This window comes from Mercenaria mercenaria, chromosome 3 (genome assembly GCF_021730395.1).
Source record: "Mercenaria mercenaria strain notata chromosome 3, MADL_Memer_1, whole genome shotgun sequence".
Classification (NCBI taxonomy): Eukaryota; Metazoa; Mollusca; class Bivalvia; order Venerida; family Veneridae; genus Mercenaria; species Mercenaria mercenaria.
In genome coordinates, this window is record NC_069363.1 from 70,788,398 (window position 1) to 70,805,625 (window position 17,228).

A 17,228-nucleotide genomic window follows, 5' to 3' on the forward strand; every position below is an offset into this window, starting at 1 on the left:
AAGTAGGTCACTAGGTCAAAATCAAGGTCAAATTTTATTTCAGAATACAAAACTATGCAAGTGGTCCAAATTTGAAGCCTGTACCTTCAAAAATGTGAAAGTAGGTCACTAGGTCAATGTCAAGGTCAAAGTTTTTTTCGGTACACAAAACTATGCATGTAGTCCAAATTTGAAGGCTCTAGCTTGAGATATGTGAAAATAGGTCACTAGGTCAAAATCAATGTCAAATTTCATTTTGAAACACAAATCTATGCATGTGGTCCAAATTTGAAGCCTGTACCTTCAAAAATGTAAAAGTAGGTCACTAGGTCAATGTCAAGGTCAAAGTTTGTTTCGGTATACAAAACTATGCATGTGGTCCTAAATTTGAAGCCTGTAGCTACAGAAATGTGAAAGTAGGTCACTAGGTCAATCTTAAGGTCAAAGTTCATTTCGGTACATAAAACTATGCAAGTGGTCCAAATTTGAAGGCTGTAGTTTGAGAAATGTAAAAGTAGGTCACTAGGTCAAAATCCAGGTCAAATTTTACTTCGGAATACAAAACTATGCATGTGGTCAAAATTTGAAGCCTGTACCTTCAAAAATGTGAAAGTAGGTCACTAGGTCAATGTAAAGGTCAAAGTTTGTTTCAGTACACAAAACTATGCATGTGGTCCAAATTTGAAGGCTGTAGCTTGAGAAATGTAAAAGTAGGTCACTAGGTCAAAATCAAGGTCATATTTTATTTCGGAATACAAAACTATGCATGTGGTCCAAATTTGAAGCCTGTACTTTATAAATGTGAAAGTAGGTCACTAGGTCAATGTAAAGGTCAAAGGTCATTTCAGTACACAAAACTATGCAAGTGGTCCAAATTTGAAGGCTGTAGCTTGAGAAATGTAAAAGTAGGTCACTAGGTCAAAATCAAGGTCAAATTTTATTTCAGAATACAAAACTATGCAAGTGGTCCAAATTTGAAGCCTGTACCTTCAAAAATGTGAAAGTAGGTCACTAGGTCAATGTCAAGGTCAAAGTTTTTTTCGGTACACAAAACTATGCATGTAGTCCAAATTTGAAGGCTCTAGCTTGAGAAATGTGAAAATAGGTCACTAGGTCAAAATCAATGTCAAATTTCATTTTGAAACACGAAACTATGCATATGGTCCAAATTTGATGCCTGTACCTTCAAAAATGTGAAAGTAGGTCACTAGGTCAAAATAAAGGTCAAAGTTTTTTCCAGTGCACAAAATTATGCATGTGGTCCAAATTTGAAGGCTGTAGCTACAGAAATGTGAAAGTAGGTCACTAGGTCAAAATCAAGGTCAACTCATGTCAAGGTTCATCTTGCCACTCAAAAATATACATGTGGTCCAAGTTTGAATGTTGTAGTTACTGACAAGAACATTTTAAAAGCTTTTCCCTATATAAGTCTATATGAACCATGTGACCCCCGGGGCGGGGCAATATTTAACCCTAGGAGGATAATTTGAACAAACTTGGTAGAGAACCACTAGATGATGCTACATTACAAGTATCAAAGCCTTAGGCTTTGTGGTTTGGACAAGAAGATTTTCAAAGTTTTTCCCTATATAAGTCTATGTAAACCATATGACCCCCAGGGCGGGGCCATATTTGACCCTAGGGGTATAATTTGAACAATCTTAGTTGAAGACCACTAGATGATGTCACATACAAAATATCAAAGCCCTAGGCCCTGTGGTTTTGGACAAGAGGTTATTCAAAGTTTTTCCCTATATAAGTCTATATAAACCATGTGACCCCCAGGGCGGGGCCATATTTGACCCCAGAGAAATAATTTGAACCATCTTGGTAGAGGACCACTAGATGATGCTTCATACCAAATATCAAAGCCCTAGGCTCTGTGGTTTTGGACAAGAAGGTTTTCAAAGTTTTTCCCTATATAAATCTATGTAAATTATAAAAATAAACAAAGGGCCATAACTCACTCAAAAATTGTTGAACCAGTCTGATTTTCAGAGGGACACAACTAGGGTACCAATACATCATTCTGACAAAGTTTGGTCAAAATCCCCCCAGTAGTTTCTGAGGAGATGCGATAACGAGAAATTGTTAACGGACGGACGGACGGACGGACGGAATGACGGACGGACGGACCACGGACGCAGAGTGATTTTAAAAATCCCTTGATGGATGACAGAGTTATGGACCGGACACGAAATTGCGGACGGACGGAATGATGGACGGACGGAAAAGCGCATTCCTATAGTCCCCGAAACTGGTTTTCAACCAGTAGGGGACTAATAAGCTGTGAAAATATGAACCATAAATGGGGTGATTTGTAGTGAAACGGCGCCAGATTGAATCCACTAACCCTTTGTGGATCGCTTTCTTGACAGTGTCGCATAGTAAACAGCTCTATTTTAGTTTTATCTTTGTATTTGCCATAAACACAGGAAATTTAACATGAAACTTGTCTTATTTTACTGAAAATACATTCTGCGAATGAAATAAGCCCCCATTTTATAAGCAGAAGTGCCATAAAAGGAAACAAGAGGGCCATGAAGGCCCTGTATCGCTCACCTGACCTACTGACCTAAAGATCATCAAGATTTACATTCTGACCAAGTTTCATTAAGATATGGTCATAAATGTGGTCTCTAAAGTGTTAACTAGCTTTTCCTTTGATTTTGCCCAGTGACCTAGTTTTTGACCCCACATGACCCAGATCTGAACCTGACCTAAAGATCATCAAGATTAACATTCTGACTAAGTTTCATGAAGATACAGTCATAAATGTGGCCTCTAGAGTGTTAACAAGCTTTTCCTTTGATTTGACCTGGTGACCTAGTAATGAGCCCACCTGTCCCAGATTTGAACTTGACCTAAAGATCATCAAGATTAACATTCTGACTAAGTTTCATGAAGATATAGTCATAAATGTGGCCTCTACAGTGTTAACTACCTTTTCCTTTGATTTGACCTGGTGACCTAGTTTTTGATCCTACATGACCCAGATTCAAACTGGACCTTGAGACAATCATGATTAACATTCTGACCAAGATTCATGAAGATACAGTCATAAATGTGGCCTATACAGTGTTAACAAGCTTTTCCTTTGATTTGACCTGGATACCTAGTTTTTGACCCCAGATGACCCAATATCGAACCCGTCTAAGATTTTATTGAGGGTAACATTCTGATCAAGATTCATTAAGATTGAGCCAAAATTGTTACCTTAGATTGTTAACAAGCTTTTCCTTTGATTTGACCTGGTGACCTAGTTTTTGACCCCAGATGACCCAATATCGAACTCGTCTAAGATTTTATTAAGGGTAACATTCTGATCAAGTTTCATTAAGATTGAGCCAAAATTGTGACCTCTAGGGTGTTAACAAACTTTTCCTTTGATTTGACCTGGTGACCTAGTTTTGGACCCCAGATGACCCAATATCAAACTCGTCCAAGATTTTATTAAGGGTAACATTCTGATCAAGTTTCATTAAGATTGGGCCAAAATTGTGATCTCTAGAGTGTAAGCAAGCTGTTCCTTTGATTTGGCCTGGTGGCCTAGTTTTTTACCCCAGATGACCCAATATCCAAGTTGTCCAAGATTTTATTTAGGGTAACATTCTGACCAAGTTTCATTAAGATTGGGCCAAAATTGTGACCTCTAGAGTGTTAACAAGCTTTTCCTTTGATTTGACCTGGTGACCTAGTTTTGGACCCCAGATGACCCAATATCGAACTCGTCCAAGATTTTATTGAAAGTAACATTCTGACCAAGTTTCATTAAGATTGGGCCAAAATTGTGACCTCTAGAGTGTAAGCAAGCTTTTCCTTTGATTTGGCCTGGTGGCCTAGTTTTTTAACCCAGATGACCCAATATCGAATTCGCCCAAGATTTTATTGAGAGTAACATTCTGACCAAGTTTCATTAAGATTGGGCCAAAATTGTGACCTCTAGAGTGTTAACAGTCAAATTGTTGACAACGGACGGACGGACGACGACGGACACAGGGTGATCACAAAAGCTAACTTTTGAGCACTTTGTGCTCAGGTGAGCTAAAAATAGCAAATTTTGGCCGTTTAAGGGGCCATAACTCTTGAACCCATGATGGGATCTTGCTACTTTTCGAAAGGAACCGAGACATTATGCCAATACAAGTTGTGTGTAATTTTGATTAAAGTTGATTGCAAATGTGGTCTCTATTGTGTTCACAAGCCAAAAATGTCAAATTTTGGCACTCTAAGGGGCTATAACTCTGGAATCCATGATGGGATCTGGCCACTTTCAAAAGGAACAGAGATAATATGCCCATACAAGTTGTGTGTAACAAGAGCACCGCCCTGCGGGTGCTGAAGCTCATCTGATTTTTTTGTATAATTGAAATATTGTCCTACTCATGATTTTCTAAGTCTAAAAAGGACCATCATTCTTGCAAAAAGCAGGACAGAGTTATGTTTCTTGATGTACAGCATCCGCTTCTGATGGTGAAAAACTGTTGCAAGTTTTAAAGCAATAGCTTTGATAGTTTATGAGAAAAGCTGACTTAAACATAATACCCAACCAAGAAAACTGATTTTCTAAGTCCAAAAGGGGCAATAATTCTTGCAAAAAGCATGATGGAGTTATGTTTCTAGCTGTACAGGGTCAGCTTATGATGGTGAACAAGTGTTGCAAGTTTCAAAGCAATAGCTTTGATAGTTTAGGAGAAAAGTTGACCTAAACATAAAACTTAACCAAGAAATGACGCCGACACCGTTCAAGTGATGACAATAAAGCAATGGTCACATTTACGTTCACGCACGTAGTTGGTCGTAGTTCATTTTAAACGTAGTTTGTCGTACGTTGAAGTACGAACAACTACGTTCAACTACGAGTAAATGGGGTAGGGTTAACTAGGGTATCACTACGTCTTACCACGAGTTACTACGTTATACTACGTATATACTACGATCGAAGTACGAGCAACTACGACAAATTACGATCAACTACGTTGAGCTACGGAAAAGCGTTTAGCCGTAGTGGAGCCCTAGTTTAGTTTAGCCGTAGTGGAGCCCTAGTTGATCGTAGTTGAACCGTACTGTCGATGTGTTTTTCTTGTACTACGATCAAAAACGATACACACTACTGTTAAGTACGATCAAGTACGTTTAACTAAGATCAACTACGTTCAAACTACGGTCACAGTAGGGTCAAAACATCGCAGTTAATCGTAGTCAGATTTTGAACATGTCGAAAAATTATTTCCTTACTACGGACAAATCATAAGTTCGAACTACGATCATTACTACGTTTGACTACGATTATCTACGTGTAACTACGCTTAGTACGATAAACTACGATCAACTACGATCATTCCTTACTACGATTAACTACATGTAGTGTGACCACGCCATAACTCATCATTTTTTTTCAAAAAATCAGATGAGCTAAAAATCAAATATAAAATGTGGTCTGTATTGTGTTCACAAGGAAACTGTGGACGGACAGATGATGGACGAACGGACGGACGAAGGGCGATCACAAAAGCTCACACTGTCACTACCATACAGGTGAGCTAAATATAGTATATGTGCGTTTACTACATATTGTCCATGATTTGACCGTTATTTTTCATACATTTATACTTACCAAATAACACACACCTTTCGATTTAAATGTCTGAATTTGCCGATGGTATTAAAACAAAGACGAGGTAGAAATCACGCCATTTTTATACCAACGAAAGTGGATTGAGCCAGGCTTAGCAATGAAAATGACTAAATCTGCAAGGACAGATTACCGGCGTGTGCTAGCGTTATCACTATCAAATGTAAATTATTTCAAACATGAGAAATAACGGTTAAATCTCGACAGGTAGTAAACACAATGGCCATTCGCAGGGTACTTGTAGGTGCAATAGTTTTTTAAACAAGAGGACCATGATGGTCCTGAATCGCTCACCTCTTCCCACATGACCCAGTTTTGAGTATGACGTCGTTTTTTCTATTATTTGACATAGTGACCTAGTTTTTGAGCTCATGTGACCCAGTTCTGAACTTGACCTAGATATTATCAAGATAAAAATTCTGACCAATTTTCATGAAGATCCATTGAAAAATATGGTCTCTGGAGAGGTCACAAGGTTTTTCTATTATTTGACCTATTGACCTAATTTTCGAAGGTACGTGACCCTCTTTTGAACTTTACCTAGATACCATCAAGGTGAACATTCTCACTAATTTTCATGAAGATCTCATGAAAAATATGGCCTCTAGAGAGGTCACAAGGTTTTTCTATTTTTATACCTACTGGCCTAGTTTTTGACCGCACGTGACCCAGTTTCAAAACTGACCTACATATCATCAAGGTGAACATTCAGATCAATTTTCATGAAGAGCCATTGAAAAATATGGCCTCTAGAGAGGTCAAAAGATCTTAATAATTTTAGACCTACTGACCTAGTTTTTGACCGCAGTTGACCCAGTTTCAAATTTAACCTAGATATCATCAAGATGAACATTCAGACAAACTTTCATACAGATCCCATGAAAAGTATGGCCTCTAGAGAGGTCACAAGGTTTTTCTATTATTTGACCTACTGACCTAGTTTTTGACGGCACATGACCCAGTTTCAAACTTGACCTAGATATCACCAAGATGAACATTCTGACCAATTTTTATGGAGATCCATTCACAAGTATGGCCTCTAGAGAGGTCACAAGGTTTTTCTATTTTTAGACCTACTGACCTAGTTTTAAACGCACATGGCCCTGTTTCGAACTTGACCTAGATATCATCAAGATGAACATTCAGACCAATTTTCATACAGATCCCATGAAAAATATGGTCTTTAGAGAGGTCACAAGGTTTTTCTATTATCTGACCTACTGACCTAGTTTTTGATGGCACGTGACCCACTTTTGACCTAGATATCATCAAGATGAACATTCAGACCAACTTTCATACAGATCCCATGAAAAATATGGCCTCTAGAGAGGTCACAAGGTTTTTCTATTATTTGACCTACTGACCTAGTTTTTGTCGGCACGTGACCCACTTTCGATCTTGACCTAGATATCATCAAGGTGAACATTCAGACCAATTTTCATAAAGATCTCATGAAATATATGGCCTCTAGTGAGGTCACAGGGTTTTTCTATTTTTAGACCTACTGACCTAGTTTTTGACCGCACGTGACCCAGTTTCGAACTTGACCTAGATATCATCAAGATGAACATTCAGACCAACTTTCATACAGATCCGATGAAAAATATGGCCTTTACAGAGGTCACAAGGTTTTTCTATTATTTGACCTACTGACCTAGTTTTTGATGGCACGTGACCCGCTTTCAAAATTGATCTAGATATCATCAAGATGAACATTCAGACCAACTTTCATACAGATCCCATGAAAAATATGGCCTCTAGAGAGGTCACAAGGTTTTTCTATTATTTGACCTACTGACCTAGTTTTTGATGGCACGTGACCCACTTTCGAACCTGACCTAGATATCATCAAGGTGAACATTCTGACCAATTTTCATGAAGATCTCATGAAATATATGGCCTCTAGAGAGGTCACAAGGTTTTTCTATTTTTAGACCTACTGACCTAGTTTTTGACCGTACATGACCCAGTTTCGAACTTGACCTAGATATCATCAAGATGAACATTCAGACCAACTTTCATACAGATCCCATGAAAAATGTGGCCTTTAGAGAGGTCACAAGGTTTTTCTATTATTGGACCTACTGACCTAGTTTTTGACGGCACGTGACCCAGTTTCGAACTTGACCTAGATATCATCAAGATGAAGGTTCTGACCAATTTTCATAAAGATCTTGTGAAATACATAGCCTCTAGAGAGGTCACAAGGTTTTTCTATTTTTAGACCTACTGACCTAGTTTTTGACGGCACGTAACCCAGTTTCGAACTTGACCTAGATATCATCAAGGTGAACATTCTGACCAATTTTCATGAAGATCTTGTGAAATATATGGCCTCTAGAGAGGTCACAAGGTTTTTCTATTTTTAGACCTACTGACCTAGTTTTTGAAGGCACGTCACCCAGTTTCGAACTTGACCTAGATATCATCAAGATGAACATTCTGACCAACTTTCATAAAGATCCCATGAAAAATGTGACCTCTAGAGTGGTCACAAGCAAAAGTTTACGGACGGACGCACGCACGGAAGCACGCACGGACGGACGACGGACGACGGACACCGCGCGATCACAAAAGCTCACCTTGTCATTTTGTGACAGGTGAGCTAAAAATCAGAGGATCATTTTGTTGGCAGACAAACAAACAGATGGGAGTCAACCTATAGTCCCCTCCTGTCTCATCTCGTCGACATTTTGAAGTCGTCAGGTAACATTTCTTCGAGTGACTTCCATAGGGAATCGACAGACGGTTAATTTCTTGCATGACATAGTAGGGACCCTGTGTACACTTTCAGTTTCTAATCTGTATTTTATGGTAGTATATTTCTGTAAAACCAACACGGAATACTTGCATGTAAACGATTCTGAAGCATTCAATTCGTTATATAATTAAGTAGGATAGCGAGTCACAGACCCTCCACCCCCACCCCAATGGATTAGTACATGCATAGCACGAGGGGTTCGACATTAAATGGCATTATATACATGACGACTGATCAATAGAGACAATTTGGTATGTATTTTTTATTTCGTTTATGCCTTTAAAGGACATAAATCACCTACTGTAGTCGCAAAATGGAATACAGTGTCAGTCGCAAATATGCGTTCAGATCAAATATCAAAATTGGCAAGTCGGCATACAGTGAATCAGAGCTCCAGATAAGCTTTTGGTGCAACTGGGTATTTACCCATCACTTTTTGTCTGAATTGGGTACTGGAAATTTGAATTGGGTAAAAATAATATCATTATTCAGCCTTTTCAGAAGTAATTGGGTATTTGCTAAAACTAATTGGGTATTTTACTAATTTCACACAAACAACTGAATATTTTTTGCTTACAGTATATATCGTTAACCAGGATTGACTAACTACATAACGGTACTTTAATAGCACCCTTCAATGATTAATACAAAAATGTGTTTAAAACTGTAATAAAACGTGATTAATTAAAACAGTACACTGTCTTTTAAATTGCTTTTTATGCCCCCAGCATCCACTGATGCGGGAGGCATATACTGATTGTTGTGTCCGTTCGTCCCTTAGTCCGTCCGTCCGTACGAGGTTAACCAAATGGGACCATTTGGTCTAGCATCAATACCCCTTACTAGAATGACTTGATACTAATGCAGATGTAACCTGTGACCATTCCTCATCTTCAGACATCACCTGACCTCATTTTGACCTTGACCTTGACCTCATTTTGGACTAAGGTTGCTTTATATGGGCCATTTCTTGGTTAACCAAATGGACCCGTTTTGTCTAGCATCAATACCCCTTATAAGAATGAATAGATACTAATACAGATGTAAACTGTGACCATTCCTCATTTTCAAACATCACCTGACCTCAGTTTGACCTTGACCTTGACCTCGTTTAGTCCACTGATGCGGGAGGCATATACTGATTGTTGTGTCCGTTCGTCCCTTAGTCTGTTCGTCTGTCCGTACGAGGTTAACCAAATGGGACCGTTTCGTCTATCATCAATACCCCTTACTAGAATGACTTGATACTAATGCAGATGTAACCTGTGACCATTCCTCATCTTCAGACATCACCTGACCTCAGTTTGACCTTGACCTTGACCTCATTTTGGACTAAGGTTGCTTTATATGGGCCATTTCTTGGTTAACCAAATGGGACCATTTCGTCTAGCATCAATACCCATTACAAGAATGAATTGATACTAATACAGATGTAAACTGTGACCATTCCTCATTTTCAAACATCACCTGACCTCAGTTTGATCTTGACCTTGACCTCGTTTTGGACTTAGGTGCAAAATCTATCAACAAGGATGCCACTGGGGGAATCAAGCGTTTATTGAATGCAGCTCCTTGTGGTGTAATCAATGTAAACATGTGTATTTTAATTCATAGTACCCAAGATATTTTTTCTCTAATCATTCTGAGATACTTTTGTTCCATACTGTTGTTTACTTTTTCACTTTTAATGAAGTCAGAGATCAATTCATCAATATCCCGAAAGATGTGTTCACTTCAATATGCGTTCTTCCATAAGATTTCATCCATTATCGGTGTTATCGGTGACACTACATCGTCACAAGAAGATAACTGTCATTGTTGAACAGCAAAACATCCCACTAATTTGTTTGTGCTGCAACAATGTTTTTTCTGCCCTCTTTTACATTTTATCGGCATAAAGAAAATTGTTTACAAAACATCCAAATAACACCAATTAGCCAACTGAATGGTCGTGTGATTTTTCCGATAAATCACACCCTGTTTTGCGTACCGTATAACCAGTCATTTGTCTAGCGTTAAAGTCTTGTACCCATTCTAGTAAATAGAATAAGGAAAATGCGATACGCAAGCGATTTTTTATGAATTGGGTATTAGGAATTTTAATTGCGTTTTAATACGCACACTGTATGAATTCAGCTGGGTTTTCTACAATTTTAATTGCATAAATACGCAAATATGCAGCTTATTTGGAGCTCTGAGTGAATTTTTTTTACCGACTACACAAAAATTAATTTCTTTCAAAAATGCAACAGATATGCAACATCTTATTTACATATATTTATGGAGTATGCATGCTTATTTCAGAAAACATCATGGATTATTTGATTACAAATCATTTTGACATGTTATTCACCAGAAAAACTGTTTCGTGACTTGGTCGAGTGAATTTTCATGCAATGAGTGTGATCAGTCAACATTTTCTCAGCATTTTGTAAACATTACCTGTCAGTTTCATCTATTATATCACCATATACACATATTTATGTTAGACTTATCGTTAAACCTAAATACACATACAGTGTAAAGCAAAATAATTAATTTCAAGACGATTTCTTACCTTCTGCGTGTCTGTTATAATTGTTTTGATCAGTCGCAAGAGGAAGAGGGGGGTACAGTCGTTTATAGGGTGTGAAGTTACGTCCATGCCAAGTTAGTTGTACAAAAGTCTGGTCTAAAGTCTTGAAAACAACTGTAAGAAACAAATAATAGTGTTAGCTTTAACACTGACAATGAAACAGTAATAAATATATCCATTACACTTTTATGGTAGATACTTTTTCTATATAATCTATGACTTACTTCTTATTTCAAAGAACATTTTGTAATCCTGGTATAGCTGCTCATTTGATACAAAATAAATAAACAATAACAAGAGCTCCGCCAAGCTGGGTAATATACCTCCAAAGGGTTATATCACAGGAGGAAGCAAAATTTAAAGATTTTTTTCGGTGGGGGGGGGGGGGGGGGGGAAAGATGGAACCCTTCCAAAATAACAAGAAATGTGGAAATTCCACGGAAACCAGGTTTTCAACTGCATCATGCCAACAGGTTCTAACAAGAGGGTCATGATGACCCTGAATCGCTCACCTGAGTAATATGAGCTACATGTTTCAAATGTCAAACTGATGCTAAAATATTAAGAAAGTAGGTCATATTTATGGTCACTGAAAGTCAGTTTTAAGATCGGTATGCAAAACTGTACATGTCATCCAAATTTCAAGACTGTATCTTGAAAAACAAGAAAGTAGGTTAGTAGGTCACATTAATGGTCACTAAAATTCAGTTTTAAGATCAGTCTGCAAAACTGTACATATCATCCAACTTTCAAGGCTGTATTTTAAAAAACAAGAAAGTAGGTCAGTAGGTCAAATTCATGCAGGGCCTCCGCTGTCGATCGCCAATGTCGCCATTTGCGATGATTTTAAGAATCTGGCGCTAAATTTTGCGAACTGGCGAAAACGAGTGGCGCATAGCTTTTTTTGGGTCGTTTATGTCTTTTTTCCGTAATGATATAAGCGGGTCAAGAATTGGTTCTTGATACACGTGTTTACCTAAAGCGCTGGTTGTGAAAAAAATCGATAACCAGTCTAGGCGGTGTTTGTCAATTCGGATATTGATGTTGGTTGACACTTTGAGAAGATGATTGCGTAAGTATGTGTGAAATCATTAATCAGTTACAAAAACATCTGCAAACTCGTATATTTGAAGTGCGCCGAGGATTTGCCTAAATTAACGACAATTACGGCTTACTTTATGAGTTTGGATTTCTACAAAAAGGCCGACATGTATGTTTGTGACATGTAGATGTATGACGAATTTTTAATTAGTACGAAAGATACATTTAGTTTGTTAATGTTTGCAAACATTTTAGATAATTTTATAATTCGTCAATTAACTTAAAAGATTTTACCGACGGTTGTGAAAACAAAAAACAGAACTGACTTAATTGTTATCCTGGCTAATTTCTTTAAAATGTTCAGGCATTTTGGAATGGTATCAGTTGCTATCATGGCTTCTAAAAGACCTTTAGATGAGTGTTCTATTCCACCTTCAAAAATAGCAAACTTTCAAAATTCTCCTATCAGAAAATTTAAAGAGTCTTGGAAAATTGGACAGATTTTTATTGTGTTAAATGTGAATAAAAGACAGTATAGATTATACTACATGATAGTTAATATTCAACATTATATAAAAACAAGAAATGTTGAGTGCTAAATTGGTTGACGGATTTTTGTAGTGTAATATTTATGTAAATAAGACAGTATAGATTATACTATATGATAGTTTAAGTATATTTAACATTAAATATAGAAACTGAATTTTCCTTTGTTTTTACTTTTAAAATTATTTAATACACCTTATGATCATTCCTAATGTAATTTGAATCTATTTACAATAATTAATTTCCATATGCTCTGACACTAAAGACAACCAAATGAGAGAAATAAAAGTGGCTCAGAACTTTGGCTCAAAAGTGGCTCTTAAGTGGCTCCAACTTTTTCAAAGTGGCGAAAAGGTTGGCGACAAGTATGAAAAACCCAGAGGAGGCCCCGTCATGGTCGCTGAAAGTCAGTTTTAAGATCGGTGTGCAAATCTGTACATGTCATCCAAATTTCAAGGCTGTATCTTAAACAAGAGGGCCATGATGGCTCTATATCGCTCACCTGAGTTAAATTGCTTGCTTGAACAAATTTCTTTGCTAATGCTTCAAAAACAAAAACAAAATAGGTGAGAAGGTCATGGTAAAGATTCTTCAAGATAAGTACTGAAATCTGTTAAAAAATTATACAGGTGGTCAAAATCTCTTTGCTGTAGCTTCAAAAACAAGAAAGTAGGTCAGTATGACCGGTCAGGGTTAATAATATTTAAGATGAGTATTAAAATCTGTATCAAAAGTTCTACATGTGGTCCAAATTTCCATGCTGTATCTTCAAAAACAAGAAAGTAGGTCAGAAGGTCATGATTAAGACTATTCAAGATGAGTATTGAAACCTGTATCAAACATTATACATGTAGTCCAAATCTTTTTGCTGTAGCTTCAAAAACAAGAAAGTAGGTCAGGGCTAAGAACATTAAAGATGAGTATTCAAATCTTTATCGAAAGTTATTGACGTGGTCCTAATTTCTATGCTGTTAAGGTCACAGTCAAATGACCCCTAATTACTTGGGGTCATCACGTAATTATAATTTAACAGTCTAGGAAATATGATCAGATATATTTTAAAATATTTTTTCCTATATAACTCATACAAGTGACCCCCAGGGTGGGGCCTCTTTTCACCCCAGGGGCATAATTTTAACAATCTTTTTAGAGAACCACTAGGCAATGCTACATACCAAATACAAGAAGATTTTTTTTTTTTTTTTCGTATATGTCTTTGTAAAACTTGGGACCCCCAGGGCAGGGCCTCTTTTCATCCTAGGGTAGTAATTTGAACAACCTTTGTAGAGGACCATAAGGCAATGCTACATACCAAATATCAAAGGCCTAGGTCTTGTGGTTTCAGACAAGATGATTTTTAAAGTTTTTTCCTATATAAATCTATGTAAAACTTGGGACCCCCTGGGTGGGACCTCTTTTCACCCCAGGGTCATAATTTGAATAATCTTGGTAGAGGACCACTAGGCAGTACAACAAACCAAATATCAAAAGCCTAGGCCTTGCAGTTTCAGACAATAAGATTTTTAAAGTTTTTTCCTATACAAGTCTATGTAAAACTTGGCACCCCCGGGGCATGGCCTCTTTTCACCCCAGGGTAATTATTTGTTCAATCTTGGTAGAGGACCACAAGGCAATGCTACATGCCTAATATCAAAGGCCTAAATCTTGTGGTTTCAGACAAGAAGATTTTTAAAGTTTTTTTTCCTATATAACTCTATGTAATATTTGGGACCCCCATGGGCGGGGCCTCTTTTAACCCCAGGGGCATAATTTGAACAAACTTCATAGAAGACCCATTAGATGATGTTACATGCCAAATATTGAGGCTCTACTCTTTAAGGGGACGCATACTTTGAAATTAGAAAAAAGTGGGTGGGGTATTATAAAATTTACCTGCAAAAAAGTACAAGGTTTTGGTAAATGAAATGAATACTGTTTCAACTGTTATAAGTACACAAAGGATTGCTCACTAAAATAAAAATGAGAAAAACTGAAACAAGAAAGTTATTGTTGAATTACATAAGACTTCTTGTGTACATTCAAAGTCAACAATTAAGACTTTTTGGTGCGAAAATAATAGTGCTTCACTTTGTCCAAACATTTATCAATGTCCTACAGATTCTAATTTAAAGAAAGAATGTGAAATAAGTTCACTGTCTTGCTTTTCATTTCGCATATGTGAGCTAAAACACATTATTTTGTTTGTTTACAAAGTAGTGCATAAGAAAAGATACGGTGGTCAAGGAATGCCACATTACAAAACTAAAAGAGTATAGTCCCCTTAATACATTAAACATTTATCGTTACAGAAGTCTAGTGGCTTACAATAAAGGCCTAGAAATGTTGCCATTATTAATTTTTAACTTGGTATTCATGAACTACAATGCACTTAAATATCAAAACACATTCAACAAACTTTTGAATTGTATTGTCTTAAAAATCCCAAAAATAAGGTATGAAATTTGGTTGAGAGGTCCAATCAATGTGTATATGTGCAAAAGCAACATTCTAATCTTGTTCACAAAAGTTACTAATAAACAGCAGGAATGTCAATGATCAAAACTGGACGAATATACAGTTATCCTCACTTTAATGTCATTTATAATTTGTCCTTGAATTCTCCACCATACTTTTCATAAGTCTGTTTGCACGAGTTGCACGAGAATGCTGTCATTCACGTAAAAAAAAACGGGGTCAAATAAGTTGTAAATGCAATATCATCTAAACGTAATTAATGGATTATGCAGTTCATGATAAACTTTATCTCATAACGTAACGAACATGTATAATGTTGTAACAACAACTTTACTTACACTGATTTAAGTAGCAGTCGGTTTATAAGTGACTTTATTGATTCATTTTGTGTTTTGTTATTGTTGTCAAAAAGTATAACGGAAGTGCCTCACAACTGAAGCGGAAACCAGTTTGATGCGCAAAGTAGTCCACTGTAAGTAATATTATTTGACAAATGTCCACAGAAATTAATAATTTTCTAATATTAAAGACGAATATCTGAATAGGATTCATTATTTGATAAGAAATTATAATCATCGACATGTTTTTTAAAAAATCGTACACGTGCTGACACCTAAGTTGTCTCCCGTTGTTTATTAGAGTTACCTTTCGTCCGGCGCAGTAATACATTTGCAGTGAATCGCCGAGAAGTCGTGGGAAAATTAAAAACCATGTAAACAAACTAAAATTAACCACCTTTTCAAGATGAATTTCAAGTGATCGACATTATGCATTTAACCCGCCTGACCTGTGTAGCATCTTAGATATCTGTTCTAAGGTATTCATTGTGTAGAATGTCATGTTATGCCCTTGCAATGCTAATCCCACTCTGATTTTTTTGTTTACATTTTTTATCAATGACAAATATGGCGTCCATCCCGAGATGAACAGACGTGGCGTTAAATTTTTACATGTTTAAGCAAACCTGGTGTGTTAGAAAGAAAATCTCATCCCTTCAACATTATTTGGAACACTGTTATTGTAAAAAACCTGTTTTTTCCTTATACAAAAGCTTAATATTTTGTGTTGAATGTACTTTCACAAAGACCTCTGTTTTCCTATTACATTCATAGTACCACATCCTTATCCACAAAGTACTGAATATTACAGGTGTCCATCAGTATTATATCAGTTTAGGAACATGTTTTTTATTTTCCCACCATCGATTTCTTGAATATGCACCCCTTCCGCATTGCCATATGAACTGTGAATGTAGCAATATGCGTCCCCTTAAGATTTTCAAAGTTTTCCCTTTACAAGACAATGTAAACCATGTGACCCCCAAGGTGGGGCTATATTTGACCCTAGTTGGATAAATTTGAATAATCTTGGTAGAGGACCACTAGATGATGCTACATGCCAAATATTAAAGCCCTATGACCTGTGGTTTTGGACAAGAAGATGTTTAAAGTTTTTCCTTTCGGCTGCAATGGCAACCAGAGTTATGTATGGAATTCAATTCTTTGAATAATTTTTAAAGAAGACCATCCAAGGAACACCCCTGTGAAGTTTCATCAAAATTGGCCTGGTGCTTTAGGAGATATTGTTTAAAGGAAAGTGTGGCTGGACGCCGGACAGTGAGCCATCACAATAGCTCACCCTGAGCCTTTGGCTCAGGTGAGCTAAAAACAAGGAAGTAGGTCAGTAGGTCACATTCCATATGACCCAGATTCGAACCTGACTTAAAGATCATCAAGATAAACATTCTGACCAAATTTCATTAAGATATGGTCATAAATGTGGCTTCTAGAGTGTTAACTAGCTTTTCATTTGATTTGACCTGGTGACCCAGTTTTTGACCCCACCTGACCGAGATTTGAACCTGATCTAAAGATCATCAACATTAACATTCTGACCAAGATTCATGAAGATACAGTCATAAATGTGGCCTCTAGAGTTTTAACAAGCTTTTCCTTTGATTTGATCTGGTGACCTAGTTTTTGACCCTACCTGACCCAGATTTGAACTTGACCTAAAGATCATAAAGATTAACAGTCTGACTTAGTTACTAGAGATATTGTCATAAATGTGGCCACTACAGTGTTAACAAGTGAATGAAGTATTGCCATGCAATACAAAGTCCCCTGCTGGAAGGCACCTAATTTTCTCTACTGCAGAATAACATAATGAACTGATATCTGTCAAAGATGTATAAACAATATTGTACTATATAATCA

The 17,228-nt window shown here is 37.0% G+C and overlaps 1 protein-coding gene across 1 annotated transcript in view; it reads right to left on the reverse strand.

Moving 5' to 3' along the window:
* The window catches only part of LOC123524445 (heparan sulfate glucosamine 3-O-sulfotransferase 1-like), a 70,428-nt gene that overhangs the window by 14,190 nt on the left and 39,010 nt on the right, over window positions 1–17,228 (reverse strand). The window contains exon 2 of the mRNA XM_045302650.2: window positions 10,933–11,064. The gene's annotated coding sequence lies outside the window, so the exon portion shown is untranslated. The remainder of the gene's footprint in view (window positions 1–10,932; window positions 11,065–17,228) is intronic.